This window comes from Suncus etruscus, chromosome 2, assembly GCF_024139225.1.
Source record: "Suncus etruscus isolate mSunEtr1 chromosome 2, mSunEtr1.pri.cur, whole genome shotgun sequence".
In the NCBI taxonomy this organism is placed as follows: Eukaryota; Metazoa; Chordata; class Mammalia; order Eulipotyphla; family Soricidae; genus Suncus; species Suncus etruscus.
Window position 1 is genome coordinate 129,988,205 of NC_064849.1, and position 20,562 is coordinate 130,008,766.

General features: G+C 44.0%; 1 non-coding gene across 1 annotated transcript; it reads left to right on the forward strand.

The window, feature by feature from the left end:
• The first annotated feature begins 10,667 nt into the window (after positions 1-10,667).
• Positions 10,668-10,774, forward strand: LOC126003054 (U6 spliceosomal RNA). The gene has a single exon (XR_007493598.1). It is a non-coding gene; the product is annotated as a U6 spliceosomal RNA (small nuclear RNA).
• The last annotated feature ends 9,788 nt before the right edge of the window (positions 10,775-20,562 follow it).

The following is a 20,562-nucleotide window of genomic DNA, read 5'->3' on the forward strand; positions in this document are numbered from 1 at the left end:
AGCGGTGGCGCGGCGACAGGGGCGCGGCGGCGGCGGTGCATAGGGGCGCGGGGCTCCCGGCTCCCGCCGCGTCCCGGTTCAGGTCTCCCCGGCGGCCGGCTTGGCCAGGGGGGCGCCACGGCTGCTGGGGAGCTGCCCCCCCCGCACAACCCCTGCCACCCGGGGCTGCGCGGAGACTTTGCAACTCCTGCTCGGCGTCTCCTTGTTCTCGGCTCGCTGCGAGCTCCCCCGGGCCTGGACCTAGACGGGCAGTCAACTTGCCCCCCTTGAGAAGTCCGCGCAAGCCCGCGGAGGAGGCGGAGGGGGGGGGCTGATGGACCCCCTCCCCACCGTGTGCGGGTGCAAATGTCGGGGAGCCGGAGAGTGCGGAACAGGGGGGATAAGCTCGGGCCTGAGCGCGGCCAGGCGAGGGCTGAGTCCCGGAGGGGGCGGACCTTCCCGCGGCTTATAGCAGGAGGAACCTCGTCACATGGTGCGCGCGTCAGCGCGCTGCCTAGGGAAGGGACAGGACGCCCAGGAAAGCATCCCTCAGCTCGGGAGAGAAAGTTCATCCGGAGGAGGGGGCTGCCAAACAGAGGAACCCGCTGGAGAGGCGACCCCGCCGGTCCTGGCCCGAGGGGCCCAGTGCCCAAGCTCTGCGCTCTGCACCCCGGGGACTTCTGCAAGAGTTCCAGCCCTTGCCTTGCCCATCCAGCCGAGAGGAGAGGATCCGAACCCTTGATGGCCCGCAGAAGCCGAGCAATCCGGACCAGAGCCCTTGGTCCACCCCAGTCCCTTTGGTCTTGTGCCTATAGGGTTGGGCTTAGTCTATCCCCTCTCCCACCCCAGTGGCTGACTTGGCTGACTTGATGGGACAAACCCTCCTCGCAGTTAAAGAGTTTCAGAACAGTAATCGTTTATTGACCTCTTACCCTGTCCCTTTCGGTTCTTCTCCAGAAACGTTTGTTTTCCGCCATCTGTTAATAAAAAAAAAATGCATTTAGGCTGGCGTTGGGATCACTTGTCTGCAATTGAGTGGTCTAGAAAGTTGACAACTAAACGAAGACGCTAATGAGAGGATCTGACAAATTTCATGGAGACAGTGTGTAATTGAATAAAGAAGAAAGGAAATTTTAGTAAAAAGCCAAATTATACCACCACCCCCACCACCCCCCCCAAATAAAAACGTACCTAGGGAAGGCTCAAAAAATTCTTTTCTAGCAGGGAAAATTAGAGCCGTAGTCCCCGCCAAGAGAAATATTTTAATCAGCACTTTCCAGTAATCTCAAAATGCGCAATTACTATAATATTTTACGTAACACATTGCTACTTTGGTGGGCTTAATAGAAACTACAATGATCAAAAAATTTCAGACCATCTTTGTAAAAAGTCTTTAAAATATTTTTTCAATAGCAACTGGTGTAAAGGAGTGAAATAATCTGTTTTAAGTCGGTTACTAGCATATGTCCATCTCGTTCATATTGCAATCTAAAACTTACAGGATGTTAGAGCAGTGAAAAACCATAGTGACTCGAATCCTGTTCCTCCCTGCTTTCTTCCTCAGGTAAAAGGACAATGAAAATAACTTAAATGTGATGTTATTTCAAGTATAGTTTTCTTCGTCAACACTCAGATCAATTGTTTTGGCGAGTTGAAACCCCCTCATAGCCAGTGATTTTACTCTTCTACATAGCCATACCTTTTGAATCTTAGTCTTTTTAAAAAATACTTCTATTTCAAAATTGAGACCTTATGAACGTTTAGCATTCTGATTTAAATGACCATTTGACCAATACCGAGAACAGAAGACCAATTGCTTTCTCGTAGCTGTCCTGTGTAGATCGTGTTATAGGTCAAGTAGTCTCACGTTTTAAAGCTTTTTATTACTCCCCATTATCAATCACAGCGTTTCAAAAATAAACTGTTACTTCATCTAAACCTTCTCTTGAAATCGAGTTTTGTTGCTAAGGACGGCTACCAGCCAATTATGCTAAGAAATGACCCATAAAGTCCACCATAGATCTTTCAAAGATCTATGAGAACGCCTCAAAGTCCTAATTTTTCATAGACTCCCATTTGATATATGGCTGAGCTGGTTAATTAACCTAAGCCGACGTTAATCAGCACTATTAATCAGGCATTACATCGCTTAGTCGGTGTAGCCAGGAGTCCTTAGCAAGGAGTTCCCTTTTGCGTTGGAAGGTTGAAGTTGTCTAAGTGTTCAGTCGACAACTAAATAAACACAATAGTTTCGCAGGACTGAGGGCTGGTGTGCGGTGAGATATTTAAAGATGAAAGCGAGAGGAAGAATTGGCCGGTTATTTTGCTGATGTTACCCGCCATTCTGCGGGTGTTCCCACCGCCCTGAACTTGTCTGGCCTGAGAGCGCAAGGACTGGCATTGCATTGCATTTTGTAATTTGGTCTGTAGGTCCCTCTCCCCAAAGGGTTAAAAGGGCACTTCCCTTGCAACATTTGCAAAAACGTGGCAAATTATTTCGGGAGGGTGGTGTCAATCGGGGATCCACTGAAGGTCCTCGCTGAACAGCAACCCTGGAGGACCGCTGTGGAGACAGTGTTGTTAACCGAGATTGGAATGATTTTCACTCCAGTTTCATCACCTCTGTGCATCGCGCTTGCTCTGTTTGCTTCCGTTAAATGTCACGCGTTAGCAGATGTTTAGCGCCAACTTCCCCGAGCGTGGAAATAGAAGTTCTTTCGTTTCCCCGTCCCTATGCCAACCTGCCCAGCGCCCTGCCAGCTCTCTGCACAGGCTGGGACACCTCCGCACTACGAGCTCCAGGCTGTGCAAGTGACCACAAAGCTTCCCGCCCCGCGGGTTAAGAACCCGCTGCTCCCGGGCTGCCCGCACACCCCGCCCGGGCCACGCAGAAAGGAGAAGGGCTCCTGTCGGCCAGGCGGGGCCGGCGCGGGGCAGGGTTGCCCCCTGGCGGCTACACGGGGCCTGAACGTCGGTATCCCGAGCCCTGGGAGCCGCCAGCGTGGAACCAGCGTAGCTAGGTCCCCAGGCGTCCCTCGCCCTGCGCTCCAGGGAGTTGGTTTTGATTGGGGTGTTGCTTCTTCCAAACCCCGACTTGAGGTCTCCACTCGCTTTGTTGGGGAGCATCGCTTCTGCTCAATGGTCTCCGACCCCCCCCCAAAAGTTGAGCTCGATCACAGGACCTAGGAACCTCCTTCTCTGGAGACTTGCAATGGGCACTCCCATGGCCACCGAGAGTTGCATCTCGGACGTGTGTCCACGTCAATGCCAGAGCAGCATTCTGTGAGCCTGTCCCCGAGGTACTTCCTTTGTTTGTTTGTTTGTGTGTTTGTTTTTGGTTTGGGACCACACCCGGTGACACTCAGGAATTACTCCTGGCTATGCGCTCAGAAATCGTTCCTGGCTGCGCCACCGCTTTGCCCCCCCTCCCTTGTACCCAGGACGCTGGGTCCTCGATAATCTTTCATTCTACCCGGAGGCTGGATGTGGAGGTGCTCAGAGTCCCTTTCCCCGATACGTGGTTGTGGGGAGAGCGGAGTATATACATGTGGCACGCTTCATTGACTAGTACTATTTGCCTATTCCTCCCCGCTCGCTTCTGGAAGAGATACCTACTTCTCAGAGGCAATCACAGTGATGCAACAATCACCACGATGGAATTCTAGAATTTTTCCCATTACCCCAAACGGAAATGGGGCGCGCTAATTAGAGGATGTCCCCAACGACCCTCCTGGCTTCTTTCACTTAACATACTGTCTTCGAAGTTCACCCTTGTGACAGCATATAGATAAGAATTTTGTTTCTTTTGAAGACTGGGAAATAATTCAATGTATAGAACACGTTTTGGTTTTTCTGGGGCCATACCTGGTTGTGCTTAGGGCTTACTTGTTGCTCTGCACTTAGGGATCACCCCTGGTGGGGCTCAGGAATTTAATCCAGGGCAAGTGCCCAACAGATTTTATGGCTCCAGCTCCTATAGACAACATCTTATTAATCTACTTTTGACATCCTGGACATTTTGGGCTGTTTCTGGATTTTGTTTTTATATGGGGTCACACTCAGCTATGCACAGGACTTCTGAGCACAAGCTCAAGGAGTATCAAATATAGTGCCTGGGATTTAACGGAAGGGGGGGTGCTGCAGAGTGCAAGACAAGCATCCTGTCCACTATAAGATATGTGTCCTTCTGGTATGTTTTTAAACTTTCATGTATGTATCTCTTTGTTTTGTTTTGTATCTCTTTGTAACACTAAAAGCAGCCAGAGCTCAATGATGGTTTGCTGGTTCATTTTCGTACATTTTATTCATCCTCATAACATCTGAGAGAAACCTAGTCCTCACAGAGTGCACGTGAAGGTGGAATCACAGTGCTTATTTCTTGCTGTGAACGTCTATATTTGTTTCAACTTCCTCACGAATTTGAAGTTTCAGGCTCAGAATCTTTACTTCAATAAAATACTGAGATGCAAGTAGTTCTCTACCAGAACTAGTTTCAGACTCAACTGTGGCCATCCCTTTACTCGTCCTTAACCCTTTTTCTCTTTTCACCTGTCCTAATCCCCCATGGACTGAGGTGACTGTACATTCACCCCTCTGGTTGCTCATGGATGAAACCATAGACTTGATCTCTGACACTGGGGGAAGAGGGAACAACAAGCCCTCTCCCTTCTCTGTGCAGAACCTGCATTCAACAATCTCCTGGAATGTAAGATTACCTACCTGGAGGGTTGAGGGTGGCTTCTCAGGTGCCACTAAACTAGGTTTCTTCAAGGTCACCACATCCTGTGAAGTGGGACCAAGATGGCTGAGAAGGTTGAAAGGGAATGGTAGCTAGGTGTATGGAGGCAGTCTTGGCAGCCATAGATCCTTCCATCACCAGGTAGGTCTCTCCCAAAATTGGACATGCCAGATACCCCACCCTAGCCCCCTGATTAGCTAGGAAGTCTACAAATAATTTTTACAAATGGAGGCATTACTGGCTGACAGTAGCACACAGGTCAACTTGGAAATTCAATGGATAAATATTCTAATCTGAATGCAAAAAGTATGTCTTCTGACAGTGTGGATAATGCTAGGGTGAGATTTCTCTATGAAGAGGGTCTTTTATTGGCCTCATAGGTCGTCCCAGGCAGCCTCTGCTTGTACAACACCCTAAAACAAGCATTCCTCTGCCTGGGCAGGATTCAGAAAGCCTCAAGAATTCAGAATGTCAGCAAAGGTCTAAATCCATGTTTTATAACAGCAAAATTATTTACACGGACTCAGGAATTTTCATTACTGCAGTTAACCTGGCCCAGCCTCTCACCCCCACCTCAGCCAACCACACACAAATAGAGATTCAGTGCTAGATTTTGGACATTTGCAGGGCAACCCATTTAAATTTTCTGTACCCAGATTAGAAGCTCAAAGAATGTTGTTTTGTGCTTTGAATTTTCTTTATTTTTTTAATTATAAACTGAACTGCAGACTCCACACATCTCTCTTCTCCACACAGCCCCCCAAAAGGAGACTGCCTTAAAATCAGGACCTCAAAAGTACTTGTGGCTCTGGAATCTCTTGGAGTTTATTTATATTGTTTAATATGTTAATTTACTGGGAAATGAACTTTGTATTTTTTTGTTTTGTTTTGTTTTTGTTTTTTGGGCCACACCCGGTAACGCTCAGGGGTTACTCCTGGCTATGTGCTCAGAAGTCCCTCCTGGCTTGGGGGACCATATGGGATGCCGGGGGATCGAACCTCGGTTCGTCCAAGGCTAGCGCAGGCAAGGCAGGCACCTTACCTCTAGCGCCACCGCCCGGCCCCTAACTTTGTACTTTTTACTTCTAACTTAAGAATTAAAAAAAAAAGGGGGCCAAAGAGATAGCACAGCAGTGTTTGCCTTGCAAGCAGCCGATGCAGGACCTAAGGTGCTTGGTTCAAATCCCGGCCTTCCGTATGGTCCCCCGTGCCAGCCAGGAGCTATTTCTGAGCAGATAGCCAGAAGTAACCCCTGAGCACAGCCGGGGTTACCCCCCCCCAAAAAAAAAGTATTAAAAAAAAACCTACCACATCTGGGGCTGGAGTGATAGCACAGTGGTGGGCATTTGCCTTGCACATGGCTGACCCAGGACAGATCTGGATTTGATTCTCAGCATCATGGTCCTTCAAGCTGTCAGGAGAGATTTCTGAGCACAAAGCTGGGAGTAACCGCTGAGTGCTGCTGTGTTTGGCCTCAAAACCCAAATAAATAAATAAATGGAAAAAATTACCACATCTATAAAAAAGTGTTATTGGGGCCAGATTGATGGTGCAGAAGTAGGGCTTTTGCCTTGCATGTGGCTGACCCAGGACAAACTTCGGTTTGACCCCTCAGCATCCCATATGGTCTCCTGAACCAGGAGTGACTTCTGAGCACAGAATCAGGAGTAACCCCTGAGCATCACTGGGTGTGGCCCCAAAAGAAACAAACAAAAGTGTGTTCTTGTCATTTGCAGTTCACCAGAAGCTGTCTGAGTAGAGCAATTCTCTCTGCTCGGGGTTGGAGGGTGTTGGGCTCTTTAAAGTCCATAGGGACCATAAAATTAAAAGGATACTAGAGACCAGAGTGATAGTACAATAGATAGGGCACTTGCCTCACACATGCCTGACCCTGGTTGAAGACACAGCATCATTTATGGCACCATATTCCAAGCCCACCAGGAGTGATTCCTGAACACAGAACCAGGAGTAAGCCCTGAGCACAACTGGGTGTGTTCCAAAACAAAAATAAAAGCATAATAAAGAACAACTGAGATAACATCACACCAGTTATAATAATGGGACACATCAAACAGAACAAATATGAAATGGGTTTATTTTTAAATGAAGATCTATCATACTCTGTCACTAGAGACAAGCCAGTTGATTTGGATAGATTAAAACAAACAACAACAAAAAAAAACTCAAAACAACAAAAACATACCAAATTCTAAAAAGTTAGAGGAAAAAGGGACCACTATGACAACAATAGTTGAAAATGATCACTTTGGACAAGAACTGAGTGCTGAAAGGAGGTAAAGTGATATATATGTATGATACACCTTCAGTAACTATTGCAAGCCATGGGTCTAAAAGGATAAAAGAGAAAGAGAGGAAAAATGTCTGCAATAAAGGGCAAGGGGGAGAGAGGGAAACTGGAGACATTGGTGGTGGGAAATGTTCACTGGTGCAAAAAAATGGGTCTTGGACATTGTGTGACTGAAACTCAATCATAACAACTCCATAACTGTGTATCTCATGGTGATTCAATTAAAATGTTATTAAAAATAAAATTACAATTTTAAATCCCCCATTCCTTATCAAAAGAAAATTTTAAAGTGCCAAGAACAGAGAACTAGTACAGAGACTAAGGTACTTACTTGCCTTGCATACAGTGACCACAAGAAGGGTTCTTATCCCAGCATCACATATGGTCCTGATCACTACCAGATGAAACCCCTAGGCACAAAGCCAGATCTGGTCCTTGAGCACCACTAGGTTTGGCCCAACCTTCCCATCAATTAATCATTCAAGGGGACATCAATACATTTGGGAGTGATGAAAAAGTTCACCATCTTAATTATATACACTATATATACATAAGCCAAAACTTAGGAACTTGCATACGTCAAATATGAGCAGTGTACTATATGTCAGTTGTTGAAAGAGGAAGGAAGGAAGGAAGGAAGGAAGGAAGGAAGGAAGGAAGGAAGGAAGGAAGGAAGGAAGGAAGGAAGGAAGGAAGGAAGGAAGGAGGGAGGGAGGGAGGGAGGGAGGGAGGAGGGAGGGAGGAAGGAAGGAAAGAAAGAAGGAAGGAGGGAGGGAGGGAGGAGGGAGGGAGAGAGGAAGGAAGGAGGGAGGAAGGAGGGAGGGAGGGAAGAAAGAAGAAAGGGAGGAGGGAGGGAAGGGAGGGAGGAAGGAAGGAAGGAAGGGAAGAGGGAGGGAGGGAGGGAAGGGAGGAAGGAAGGAAGGGAAGAAGGAAGGGAGGAAGAGAGGGAAGGGAGGAAGGAAGGAAGGAAGGAAGGGAGGGAGGGAGGAAGAAAGGAAGGGAAAAAGGAAGGGAGGAAGGAAGGAAGGAAGGGAAGAAGGAAGGGAAGAAGGGAAAAGGAAGGGAAGGAGGGAGGGAAGGGAGGGAGGGAAGGAAGGGAGAAAGGAAGGAAGGGAAGAAGGAAGGGAAGAAGGAAGGAAGTGAAGAAGGAAGGGAGGGAGGGAGGAAGGGAGGGAGGGAGGGAGGAATGAAGGGAGGGAGGGAGGGAGGGGGAAGGAGGAAGGAAGTGAAGGAAGGGAGGAAGGAAGGAAGGGAGGGAGGAAGGGAGAGAGGGAGGAAGGGAGGGAGGGAGGGAAGGAAGGGAGGGAGGGAGGAAGGGAGGAAGGAAGGAAGGAAAGAAGGAAGGAGGGAGGGAGGGAGGAAGGAAGGAAGGAGGGAGGGAGGGAGGAAGGAAGGAAGGAAGGAAGGAAGGAAGGAAGGAAGGAAGGAAGGAAGGAAGGAAGGAAGGAAGGAAGGAAGGAAGGAAGGAAGGAAGGAAGGAAGGAAGGAAGGAAGGAGTTTTAAAAAATCACCCCATCCTGGCAGATTTGAAAATTTCTCTAAATGAATTGCTTCAAACCATATGGGAAAGGCAAAGAAAAAATATTAATCTAGGAAGTTATTACATAGGTTTACAGAGCAATTTTCTTATGTTTGGTACCTAATCTGAAGAACACAGGTGGAAGTAGCTTCTTTCATGATCCAGTTCCTGGGGAAATCTGGGCACAGACTTTGCCAGGGAGTTAGGCTGGCATCAATAGCCTAGTTTGGCAGAAAGTTTAGATCCCACTGCAGCTTGTTTCCAAGCCCCTTTTTTGGACCAGCCACCATTACTTACTCCCTCACAGGAAGATACTTTATTTTCCCCCTCAAGCCTCTGTCTCAGGAGAGGAAGGGCCAAGTCCTCAATCTGCCAAAGTTACACCAGCTGCACCCACCATCCACAACCGACACTTTACCAATGACCCTGTTTTACCATTGAACCATGGAGCTCTGCAGTGATGTCAAACAGACCAAAAATTCCAGATATGCCAATATTGAGCTAATGTCTCCAGGATTTTATTGAAGGTACCTCCCTCTAGCCTTCTAAGGTCCACAGGCCCTGGCAGTTGAAGTCATGCCCCACAAAAGCTACAATATCAGTCATAGGGCTTGGAATTTCTGGACTGCTCACCCATAGTGCAGCCACATGACAACTTCAATTTTTTTCAATACTGTCACCCCAGTAGGGACACATCAATTTGTTTTTTCTTTGTTTGTTTGTTTGTTTGTTTGTGTCACACCCAGCAGTGCTCAGGGGTTAATCCTGGCTCTATGCTCAGAAATTACTCCTGGCAGGCTTGGGGGACCATATGGGATGCCGGGATTTGAACCACCGACCTTCTGATTGCAAGGCAAATGCCTTACCTCCATGCTATCTCTCCAGCCCCGGACACACCAATTTGTATGTCTACATGGATTCAAAGTCACCTAATGTTCAAATGTTCAAAAACAAAATAAATAATAGAAAATAAACCAGCAATAAATTGTTCAGCAAACCTATACAATGACTTAATGACTTCATTGAGAGATACATCAATTTTTACAAATTTTCTAATTGAGGTACTTTAAAATAACTTTATTACCACTTACCTTAAGCAATATAAATATATATTATTTCATGCATGCCAAATAGGCTTGGGAATGAATAAAAATTTGGGGACAATGTTGGAAGGAATTTTACATTTGTGGTGGGATTGGTCTTGAAGCAAATATATTATAAGCAACTATGTAATATATTTAAGTAAAGTAGTTTATAAAATAATTTTCTGCCTCAGCTAAGGCAGAAATGACTGCCATATGGTGTTCCAAGATTCCTCTCAATTCTAGATAAACTTCACAACATAGTTAATAAACTTTTTTTTGTGTGTGTGGTTTTTGGGTCACACCCGGCAGTGCTCAGGGGTTGTTCCTGGCTCCAGGCTCAGAAATTGCTCCTGGCAGGCACAGGAGACTATATGGGACCCTGGGATTCGAACTGATGACCTCCTGCATGAAAGGTAAACGCCTTACCTCCATGCTATCTCTCCGGGCCCAGTTAATAAACTTTTTTTTTTGGTTTTTGGTTTTTGGGCGGTGCTCAGGGGTTACTCCTGGCTGTCTGCTCAGAAATAGCTCCTGGCAGGCACAGGGGACCATATGGGACACTGGGATTCGAACCAACCACCTTTGGTCCTGGATCGGCTGCTTGCAAGGCAAACGCCACTGTGCTATCTCTCCGGGCCCAGTTAATAAACTTTTAACTCTCAGAAATTGTTCTGAAAAATCTTATGCTCACTCAATCTACTTCCTTTCTTTTGCTTTTTCAGTTTGTCTGAAGCTCATACATGAGTGGTCTATTAAATTGACCCATGTTTGGCCCATCACCTATGTTCCTGATGTCTGAATCTAGAGCCATGAAGGACAAACAGAAGTTGATGCTGATGCTAGAGTGATAATATAGTGGGTAGGATGCTTGCCCTGCACTCAGCTAATGCAAGTTCCATCTCTGGCACAACATATAGTTCCCTGAGCCCTCCAGGAGGGATCCCTGAGTGCATAGCCAGGAGTATTTCTTGAGTGCGGCCAGTGTGGCTCAAAAAATAGAACAAAAATTTTAAATTGATAGTTTAAATAAACACACTGGTGCTCGCTTCGGCAGCACATATACTAAAATTGGAACGATACAGAGAAGATTAGCATGGCCCCTGCGCAAGGATGACACGCAAATTCGTGAAGCGTTCCATATTTAAAAAAAAATAAACATACTGGTCATTTTCAAATAAAAACTGATAAAGATAAATATTATATGGTTGGTTGAATTTGGGTGTCACATTCAGAGGTCCTCAGGGGATATTCCTGGTTCTATGTTCAGAACTGACCCCCGCAGTACTTGGGGATCATATGTGATGCTGACACTATAACCAGGATCAGCAGGATGGAAGTTGCAATTTAGAGTACTCTCTAGCTCTCAACAAAAAAATTATTTGAAAGACATAGTGCTGGGCCCGGAGAGATAGCACAGCAGCGTTTGCCTTGCAAGCAGCCAATCCAGGACCAAAGGTGGTTGGTTCGAATCCCGGTGTCCCATATGGTCCCCCGTGCCTGTCAGGAGCTATTTCTAAGCAGACAGCCAGGAGTAACCCCTGAGCACCACCGGTGTGGCCCAAAAACCAAAAAATAAATAAATAAATAAAGACATAGTGCTAACTATTGTATAAAAAATCATTCCCCAAATTCAGTGACTTTTTAACAACCATTTAAAAAATCAATCACTGTGAAATTATAAAGTTATTCATGGTTGAATACAATTGCATAGAATGTTTCAACAATGATCCCTTCACCAGTGTCCACTTCTCTCCATCACTGCTCCCCTGCCTGAGTTTGCCTCACATTAGCCACTCTGCTTATGCAACATATACTGGTTTGGTTTGGTTTGGTTTCAGTTTTTCACAGTGATTTTCAGTACTGTTGCTGATAGGGTTTCATACATAACACTTTACCACCTTTCAGCATCTCCTCCCCACCCTGATGAACACTTCCCAAAACCATAGTCCTTGCTCGTTTCTTTTTTTATATATATTAATATCTTTATTAAAACACCTTGGTTGGGCCCGGAGAGACAGCACAGCGGCGTTTGCCTTGCAAGCAGCCGATTCAGGACCAAGGTTGTTGGTTCAAATCCCGGTGTCCCATATGGTCCCCCGTGCCTGCCAGGAGCTATTTCTGAGCAGACAGCCAGGAGTAACCCCTGAGCACCACTGGGTGTGACCCAAAAACAAACAAACAAACAAACAAAAAAACACCTTGGTTACAAGTATGATTGTAATTGGGTTTCAGTCATGTAAAGAACACCCCCTTTTGTCCCCTCCCTCAGCCTTCTCAAGTGATAACTTTCCTATTGAAGACCAGTTCTCATGTTCATTGCGTCCATTTGTCTTTGGGATCTTGTTATTTCACTATTATTATTATTATTATTATTATTATTATTATTATTATTATTATTTATTGGTTTGGGGTCACACCTGGTGGTGTTCAGGGGTTACTCTTGGCTCTATGCTCAGAAATTGCTCCTGGCAGGCATGGGGGATCATATGGGATTCTGAGATTCGAACCACCATCTGTCCTGGATCGGCTGCATGCAAAGCAAACGCCCTACCGCTGTGTTATCTCTCCGGCCCGCCATTATTTCTTTATATCCTGTATATGACAGAGATCATTCTGTGTCCATCTCTTTCCAATTTCATTCAACATGATACTCTCCAGCTCCCTTTTTGCAGCAGCAAATTGCATGAATTTATCTTTTATTATGGCTGAATTATATTGAAACAATCATTTTATTATGATCATGACTTCTGTGAGTTCCAAATTCACCATGGCCATTTGATGATTGTGGGGTGTGTGATCAATGTATGTCTGTACCATAATTTCTGGGTTCTTATCTGAGAGAATTTGGTGACTGGGGTGACCTAGGGTTAGAATCATCTGGGGAAATTTTTTGCTGTTATTTTTTTGTTTTGGGGTCACAGTGGTGCTCAGGGCCACTCCTGACTTGATTCTTGGGGAACTCATAAACCTCCATGACCAGGTTCACGAATGAAACCTGCCCCTCTTGCATGCAAAGCCTGTTATCTAGTCCATAGTACTATCACCCTGACCTCTTGCAAGGACCTCTTGCATTAATAGTTGATACAAATTGTCAGCTAAGGGCCGGGAGAGAGAGCACAGCGGTGTTTGCCTTGCAAGCAGCCAATCCAGGACCAAAGGTGGTTGGTTCGAATCCCGGTGTCCCATATGGTCCCCCGTGCCTGCCAGGAGCTATTTCTGAGCAGACAGCCAGGAATAACCCCTTAGCACCACCGGGTGTGGCCCAAAAAAACAACAACAACAAAACAAACAAACAAACAAACAAAAAACAAAACAAATTGTCAGCTAAAATTATCAGCTAGGCAACCAACGAGACCTTTGCCTGAACTTCCTCATAGTATGCTCAACCCATTACAATCGGAAAAAGCTATGTTTTTTATAACTCAGTCTAGTAAATAACAAGCAGACATGAGAATTATAGTTAAAATCATTACAATAACAATGTTATTCTAACCTAGAAATAACATGCTATAATTTCCTAGAATAGGTCACAGATGCAAGGGAAAGAAATTATATATAGAGAGATATTATATTATGGATTATAACCTGTTGAGCTGCTTAAGCAACTTACTGTTTCGTTGTTCTGAAGCATAGAAGTCTGAAATCCAGGTGTAGACCTGGAAAGCTCCTTCTGTAGCCGGTGAGAGAGGGATTTGTCCTAGGCCTTTCTCTTGCCTATGGATGGCAGTATTCTCCCTGTGTGTATTCATACTGTTAGCTATGTATATCCATAGCCATATTCCCCCCTCCTTTTTTTTTTTTACAATAATGCCAGTTATTAAGTATAATTAGTGAAGTAGGGCCCTCACTAATGCCTTCATTTTAACTTGATGACTTCTGTAAAGAACTTTATTTCTAAATGAGGCCACATTCTGAGATACCCAGAGTTACAGCCTTGACATAGGAATTTCAAGGGAAAACAGTGACTCTATAAGAGGAATGTTGGCCCAGATCTCAATGGCAGAATGTCAAAGTCATGATGTAAGAATTGCATGTGGGAGATATTGCTACCACCATCTTTGTGCAATCTGCGACAGCATACTATTAAACATTTAATGATGAGACTCAATGACAGCTTCTATTACTCACTTCACATGTCAGTTCAGAATGCAATAAAACACATTATTTGGGGGTGAAGCAACTTTTATGTTTCATATTTTTATAGTATTCAGGAAGCTCCAATACCAGCTGGCTTCCTATGAGACATGCTGAATCTCTCTACTGACTCCTTCCCAAGGCAGTAGAAGGCTGTGCTTCAAAAGCCTTTGCTTTCCCACAAAACTTCTAATAAATTACTATTTATGACCAAAATTTTTTTCTTTATTTTATTATGCCTGGTAGTGCTCAAGTCTTATCCTGACTCTGCATTAAGGGATCACCCTGGTGGGCTCAATACACCATATGAGATGCCAAAGTTTGAACCCCGGTGAGCAGCAAGAAAGGCAAATGCTCTACCCACTATACTATTGTTATGGTCCTAAAAGATGATTTAGTTTACTCACTTGCTTATTTGGTTAGTAAAGACTCGCCATTTGTATCTGTTTGTTTTTTTGGGGTTTTTTTTTTTTGTTTTGTTTTGTTTTGTTTTTGGGCCACACCCAGCGGTGCTCAGGGGTTAGTCCTGGCTGTCTGCTCAGAAATAGCTCCTGGCAGGCACGGGGGACCATATGGGACACTGGGATTCGAACCTTTGGTCCTGGATCGGCTGCTTGCAAGGCAAACGCCGCTGTGCTATCTCTCTGGGCCCTGTTTTTTTTTTTTTTAACTTTACTGATTGGTTGGTTGATTTTGGGCCACACCCAGCAGTGCTGAGGGGCTGGCTACTCCTGGCTCTGCACTCAGAAATCACTCTTAAAAAATATATATATATATATACATTCATTAAAACTTTTAATAAAGGAATAATTATATGGGGCCGGTGAGGTGGCGCTAGAGGTAAAGTGTCTGCCTTGCAAGCGCTAGCCAAGGAAGGACCACGGTTCGATCCCCCAGCGTCCCATATGGTCCCCCCAAGCTAGGGGCGATTTCTGAGCGCTTAGCCAGGAGTAACCCCTGAGCATCAAATGGGTGTGGCCAAAAAACAAAAACAAAAAAAGAAATAATTATATTAAAAATAAATAATATCTATAATATAGATAGGCACATTTTGCCTAGCTATAGATATATATATATTCAATATCTACTTTGTGGATTATTAATGGTAAATGTATATAGATTATTACATAGCAATTCATGTATAATGGAAGTACTTAAGAATTTAAATGGGGATTTAAGAGTATAAAATATGGCAGTTAACATAAACTAAAAAACTAAAACATAAAACGTCAAATTAGCCAGCACACTTATGCTAAAAGGATTTCTTAAATTTTCACTTTATTTTAAGCTACAATCAGAACATCAATGGAAAATGCAGCAAAAGCTCCTTATGGAAATGTTATATCAAGAAAGATATTTCAATTGAGTGTGCTCCTCCAGAAAAAAAATAACATCGATTCTGCTAGAAAAGACTTTCATTTGTTAGAAAATTATTGCAAATACGCTGACTTGTTAGAATTATACACTCTACTGACATCTTCTGTAAGACTGACATAAATCAAATATTTAAATCACAAAAAAAAGAAAAAGAAAAGAAAGAAAGAAAGAAATCGCTCTTGGCAGGCACAGGGGACCATATGGATTGCCGGGATTTGAACCCCCTTCAGACCTGGATCGGCTGTGTGCAAGGCAAATGCCCTACTGCTGTGCTATCTCTCTGTCCCCAACATTCTAATTTACCCAGAGCTAGGGCCTTAACACAGGAATTTAAAGGGAAAACCGGTTGAGTCCATAAGTCCAGATTTCAATGGCAGAATGTCAAAGTCATAATGCAAAAATTGAATGTAGGAGATATTGCTCCTGCCATCTATTTGAATCAGCTTTTAAAATTCCCGATGGCTTTCTAATAGTTTTAATAACATGGGAGGACCCAACCACAGTCAGTGGTTCCCACCACTACTCTCCATGGACAAATGTGATCCCAGCACAACTTCTCCTGTGATCCCAAGGCATCACAAAACGTGTGCAACCTCTGGCACCAAAACTAAGTATGTGACATAACTGACCATCCTAATCTAATATAATGGCTTTCACTCTCCAGCCAAGAAAAGCTTCAAAAATTATGGAAAAACACAGTCACACTGATAATCTGGCCTCTTTCATGTTGAACCCCAGGATTTGGTTGTGCCCGCCATTCAGAAGACTAAATTCCTTGTTTCATGTTCTGGCAGCTTCATGGAAGGAATACTAGTAGGTCCTCAAAGTCATTCTCCAATATTCAGGTATATCATAGGCACCCAGAGGCCTTCTTGCAATACAGATTCTGAATTGCTGATTCTAGGAGTGGAGATCTGAGGTGTAGCCTAAGAATTCTCCTAAAATGCTTCCTAGGTGGGAGCAATTAGGGCACTTGCGTTTCATAAAGCTGATCCAAGTTCAAATTCTGGCATCCCATATAGTCCTCCAAGCTTTCCAGGAGTGATTTCTGAGTGCAGAACCAGGGATAACCCATGAGCATCTCCAGGTATTAACCGCCCCCCCCAAATAACCAAAAACTTTCTGGGTGATACTGATGCTGGCCCAGGGTCCATATTTTAAAAACATCATGGTAGTGTGGTCTGGAGGGTAAATCAAACAAGTTACCAGACTTTGTTAAATCTCTAATTGCAGTCTCAAGCCTACCTGTGGATAAGATCTTTTCAAATCACCTAGGGAGATGGAAAACTGATGGTCGGTCAGGTTGCAATCTGTTATAATGCAGTATCTTTTTTTTTTTTAAGAAAAAAAGAATATCTTTATTTTAGCACCATGATTACAAGCATGATTGTAATTGTGTTCTAGACAATAACAGAACACCACCCTTCAACAGAACAATATTCACAGCACCAATGTCCCCTATCTCCCTCTTACCCTACTCTTACCTGTATTCAAGACAGGCATTCTACTTCTCTCACTCATTAACACTGTCATGATAGTTGTTAATATAACTATTTCTCTCAGTAATTTTTTTTTCCTTTTTTGGTTTTCAGGCCACACTCAGTGACTCTCAGGGGGTTATTTCTGGTTCTGAGCTCAGAAACTGCTCCTGGCTTGGGGACCCTATTGGGAGACAACAGGATTCGAACTGTGGTTCTTCCTAGGCTAGCGTATGCAAGGCAGACGCCCTATCGCTTGCACCACCACTCCAGCCCCAAATGTAACTATTTCTCTAACTGCACTCACCATTCTTTGTGGTGAGCTTCATATCCTGGGCTGGTTTTTCGAACCCTCATCTCTATTGTCTCTGGGCTTTATCACAAATAATGTCTTTTATGTTTCTTAAAACCCATAGATGAGTGAGACTATTATGTGTCTATCTCTCTCCCTCTGACTTATTTCACTCAGAATAATAGTTTCTATGTATTCCATGTACATCCATGTGTAGGAAAATTTCATGACTTCATCTCTCCTGACGACTGCATAATATTCCATTGCATATATGTGCTACAGGTTCTTTAGCCATTCATCTGTTGAATCTATATTCATCTTGGTTGTTTTCAGAGTCTGGTTATTGTAAATAGTGCTGCAATGAATATAGGTGTGAGGAAGGCATTTTTGTATTGTGCTTTTTTTATTTCTAGTGTATATCCCTAGAAGTGATATAGCTGGATCATTGGGGTTCTCAATTTCCAGTTTTTTGAGAAATTTTCATATTGTTTTCCATAAAGGCTGGACTAGACAGCATTTTAACAGCAGTAAATTAAAGTTTATTTTCTCCCACATTCCCACCAGCACTGATTGTTCTTGTTCTTTGTGATGTGTGCCAGTCTCTGTGGCATGAGATGGTACCTCATTGTTGTTTTGCTTTGCATCTCCCTAATAATTAGTGAGCATATTTTCATGTGACTTTTCGCCATTTATATTTCTTCTTTGACAAGTTGTCTTTTCATTTCTTCTCCCCATTTTTGATGGGGTTAGATGTTCCTTTCTTGTTAAGTTTTGTCAGTACCTTATATATCTTAGATATTAGCTCCTTATCTGATGGGTATTGGGTGAATAGTTTCTCCCATTCTTTTGTGTCCTAGGCACTATTTTCTTTGAGGTGCAGAAACTTCTCAGCTCAATATAGTTCCAGCTGTTTACCTCCGCTTTCCTTGTTTGAAGAGTGATGTTTTCTCCTTGAAAATGCCTTTAGTCTCAATGTCATGGAGTGTTTTACCTACATATTGTTCTATATACCTTATGGTTTCGGGTCTGATATCAAGGTCTTTAATTCATTTAGATTTGACCTTTGTGTCTGGTGTTAGATGGAGGTCTGAATTCATAAAGCAGGATCTTTTAAAGTAAGAAGAAGGCATCAGGATCTTATTAAGACTTCTCAAAGGCTTCCAATATGCAGACAAATTTGAAAATGAGTGGTCAGCAGGTCTCAAAGTTGATTGGTTGATTGCACACTAGAATCATCCAAACAGTTGTAAAAATACCAAAGCCTAAGTCCCTCACGACATTATTCTTGTGCAGTTGACTTGACTGTGCTTAGGCCCTCAAACATATTATTAGGAATATGAGAAAGACATTGGGAATTTTAAAAGCATAATTCCAAAATAAGTTTGAGAATCTTTGGTTCAGAACCAAGCTTCTTCAACTGTGGGTAATTAAATGTTGCTGAGGAAAGAGTACAAAGGACTAGTGTGTATGCTTTGCATATGGGAAGCCCAATCTTGCTTTCTAGCTGTGCATGGTCCCCCTGAACACCACTAATAACAGCCTAGAAACCAAACAAAAATAACAACAAAAATTGTTTTAAGATAGTTTTATGATATGCTATCAGCAAATGATGTTTTATTTGAATATCTACCTTACATAATTATAAACCTAAAATAGGTAACTGAGTAAAACTTTCTCAGGTCAAAGGGGTTGCAGTCTTCTACAACTTTTTGTAAAAATAATTCAAGATTCCTGGTCCAGAGTGAACCAAGAGTTCTCACCACTATGACAATGAGAGTTGGAAATTGTTGTGTATGTAAATATTTTGGGGGATTACTATGTTGCTCACCCTAATCTGTGCCCTACCCTAGGGTGTGACCTGGCATTCTGCCCCCACCCTAGGGTAGGACCTGATTCTGCTTCCACCATTGGTTGGTATCTGATCCCACCATTGGGTGGGACCTGACTCTGGACTATAAGAGCAAGGGTCTGTGGAAGGCGGGGGCTTTTTTGCTGGCTGGAACTGAAGCTGAGTCTTTGGACTTCAGTTTTGTCCATCCGAATAAAGCAAATATTTCCACGAGCCTGACTGTCTGCGAGCTGTTTACCCGCCGTTTCACCTCAGAACCGTGGGCTAGACAGGGTGGCAGACACGTGCTCCGAGCTGGAAGAAAAGGGCCTCATTCTCCATCCCTCCATCAGTCAACCTCTTCAGGGGCTGTCCTGCTACAGGAAATTATCACTCTGGGCAAGACTGAGTACTGGAAAGAGGTAAAGTGATATGCATGATATCTCTTCAGTATAATATTATAAACCAGTGTCTACAAAGAAACTAGAGAGAGAGAGAGAGATAAAAATGTCTGCCATTGAGGCAGGCAGGGGAGAGCGCAGGGGGAGGGTGGGAGGGATACTGTGGACATTGGTGGAGGGAAACATTCACTGGTGAAGGGAGTTGCATAACTGAAATTCATTCATGAACAGCTTTGCAACCATGTATTTCACAATGGCTCAGTTAAATAGTTTATTTTATAAAATAACAAAATAACAAAAACAGTAGTTCTTAGCCTCGATTACCAAATCACACTGGGAATTTTTAAAAGAAATTTCTGCCAGGACCAACCCTAACCTTAACTAAATCAGATTATCTAAGTATAAAGCTAGGATGATTTTCCTCATTCCCAATTTTTCTCCCTTTCCTAAATTCTAATTGCTCTATTTTTTTTTTTCTTATGAAAATTCAGCCAGGGATCTAGCATGCTAGGGATCTGAGGCTTACCAACAACACAGAGCACATGCTCTAGCCCTTCTCCTTAAGCCCAAAAAATTAATTTATTTTTGGTTTTGGGGCCACACCTGGTGGCACTCAGGGATTACTCTTGGCACTATGCTCAGAAATCCCTCCTGTCAGGCGTGGGGAACCATGTGGGATGCCGGGGATCGAACCCAGGTTGCCCACATAGCAAGGCTAGTGCTCCAGTCCCCAGGAATTAAGATCTTTATTTCTATTTTGGATATTGTTTTATCTCTTTATTTTTGCTTAAAAACACCTACTATACCCTCTCAAAAGGAAATCTATAAAAGCGACAGTAGCAGCAGCAATACACTTGGTAAGCAGCAGGGTCAAAATCTACTAGACTTTGGGGCTAGAGCAATAATTCAGCAGGTAGGATACTTGCCTTGTTTTTTTGTTTTGTTTTGTTTTGTTTTTGGGCCACACCCGGCGTTGCTCAGGGGTTACTCCTGGCTGTCTGCTCAGAAATAGCACCTGGCAGGCACGGGGGACCATATGGGACACCCGGATTCGAACCAACCACCTTTGGTCCTGTATCGGCTGCTTGCAAGGCAAATGCCGCTGTGCTATCTCTCCGGGCCCAGGACACTTGCCTTGTACACAGCCAACCAGGGTTCAGTCCTGGGCACCACATTTGGTTCCCTAAGCCATAAGTGGATCATTCCTTCCAGGTACTCCCTCAGATATTCCCTCAATTCAACCTTCAAGATGGCACTGCCACTACAATGTGATTAAAGTGGAGCTTCCTGCCTTCCTATCAGTGTGCACCATTTCCTGGCCAGGTGGGACCACATTTGCTCTCATTTTTATGTAAGCCACAACATATACGCCTGTGAGTTGGAGGTGTCTCTGTTGGACTGAATTCTTCCACGTTTCTCTAGG